We start from the raw sequence: 2,546 nt of genomic DNA, 5'->3' as shown, positions 1-2,546 counted from the left end.
TGTCGTGAATCTATTATCTGGCGCTTCAAACGATGTAGTTCGAGGGCTCACTATTTGACATTATTTGGCATACTTAATTATTCATGGTTTATTTCCGATTTTGACCCTAGCATTTACAGAACTGCACTATATAGACTCTCTAACTCTGGAATCGCCATCATTTTGTATTCTATAACACTCACTCTAATCAAATTGCCATCTACTTCTTGGATGTAGCTAACACACTATTAGTGAAACATATAAATTTATGTGTTGATCTTCTCTATTCTTTTAGGTTTTTTTTATTCCTTATTTGTCGATTTTATAGTAACCATCAACATCAACTAACTAACTAACATTGAAGAAAATATAAACATTTTAAGACTTTTGTAACAACAAATAATTATGGTCGTAAGCATATTGTTGTATTCACTTGCGTTATTATATATAATTTCTTAAAATTTTGCATCATAATATCTTCTTAGAAACAATTTAACATAATTTCATACATTCAAACCCTAATTCTAATAAAGAGTAAACTAAATAGAGTTGGGTCCAAAGTGACATAATTAAAACATAAATTATATATCATTGATCAAAACTTTAAGGTTTGCATGCTCAATCACACATGTTGTTGAGCTCCGATAATAATTATTTTTAAATTTCAAAAACACTATTCATCATCAATAATTGTTAAATTAATGGTTTATATAGAATTTTTTTTAATGTGGCAATATTAATGATTTTTGGGATCAATCATTTTTTCTTCAAAAGAACTAGTTGTCGGCCTTTATGGTGATACTATGTCACACCCCGCCCCGAGTCCGCACTTCTAAGCCCGAGGAGAGGCATGAGGGACCACAAATACCATCCTTTTGTGATACCTACTATCCAACTGAATCTCTTTACTCCATTAGGTAAACTTAAAGTCAATAAGATACAACAACTGATTAAGTAGGCCCATTTTATTACAACAATTTAATGTTTGTACAACTCCAAGACTTAACTACAAAGTTTACAATAACCACTGATTTAAAACCCTCCGGAAGTTTAACTGTGGCTTGTGGCAGACCTTGACCTTAGCAGCACCTTAGAACTCCTCACCTTTCGCTACCTAGGAAGAAAACATGAAATAACAGAATGAACTTCACAAAGCTCAGTGAGTGGTAAACAACTTCTAGAGTCTATTTCAACTCATAAATAACAAGCATATCATAAGTACGAGGTTATGTTCAAACCTCAGCCTTGAATGAGTCTATTTTCAACTCTATCTACACGCACGGTAGATAGCTAAACTGATAACTACTTAGAATGAGTATGTTGTCTACCTACACACACGGTAGATAGTTAGCTGTTACTAATTACATATACTTACTCTTTTGAGTTTCCCCTTTGATTCCTATATCTCCTATGTGCACATAGCTCCCCTCTCATGGGCTCAGAAGCTAGGCCCGTCGACCCTCTGACCATCCCATACGAGGATCCTCCCACAGACTCAAGAACTAGACCTCTCGGTCCCCTGACCATCCCGTGAGGTTTGCTTTCGGGCTTAGGAACTAGGTCCATTGAGCCCCTGATCATCTCGATCACATAATCTCATTCTCATGCTAGATACTCATTCATAACATAAGCATATATAATTTATTCTAAAATATATGCTTTAAGACTTAAAGGAAAGTACCACTAACCTTGGTAAGGATAGGAATGTTTCTCTTAAAAGTTCCTTGATCTTCCTGGGCTCCTCTTTTGTACCCTAAATTCAAGATTCAACTTAAAGCTCTAATTACTCATAGTTCTATGCTTTATCTCAAGCTACTTCCTTCTACAAATATGCTCTAACATGTCTCAGAAATCTTACCTCAAAATATTAGCTAAGAAATCTTCGTGATTTGGCCGGAATTCTAAAAACATAAAGATTGGCCTAGCTTACCCGACAGCTCGACCCTTCTGTCTTTTCCTTATTCTACAGCCTGATTCCTTGGAGCTTCTTCTCCAAAAGTCCTACCCTGAAAACTAGACTCTTTTAGCTTTTAGGTGGCTTTGAAATCACTTCAAACAAACGAGTATTTTGGGAGATCACTTCGTCCCAATTTGATGCTTCTTCCAGACCTTCCTATTCGACAGCATCTTCCCCTCTTGGAACTTCATGACCGATGCATTGTTTCTGCTACCAACACATGCGTTCCATCATCAACACATAGTCTCCTCTCCATTAGTCTTCATACACTATTCTTTATGTTCTTTGAAGAGAATTTGAGTTCTCATCTGAAGTCCTTGACCCTATTTATAGACGTCCAAAACTTCTATAAGGCCGACACCTCCTACTTGGCCGCATGTCCAAGTGTCCTTTCCTTACACTATTAACGCAATCTTGCATCAATGCAATCCAAAATGTCTTGCTCTCCTTTTACCAATGCATAGCTCTCAAGTTTGCATGTCTTCTTGTGCATCCACCTCATTTTCTTAAAGCTTAAGATTTCTTCCCAACAAGCCACATGTCTGGATGACGATCTTGAATGTGTCCATCCAATCTCATATGCATTCATCCAACCTTATCTTGTGCCCTA

This window comes from Benincasa hispida, chromosome 5, assembly GCF_027475165.1.
Source record: "Benincasa hispida cultivar pf3 chromosome 5, pf3_genome.v1.1, whole genome shotgun sequence".
Lineage (NCBI taxonomy): Eukaryota > Viridiplantae > Streptophyta > Magnoliopsida > Cucurbitales > Cucurbitaceae > Benincasa > Benincasa hispida.
This window is presented reverse-complemented; position numbering follows the sequence as displayed.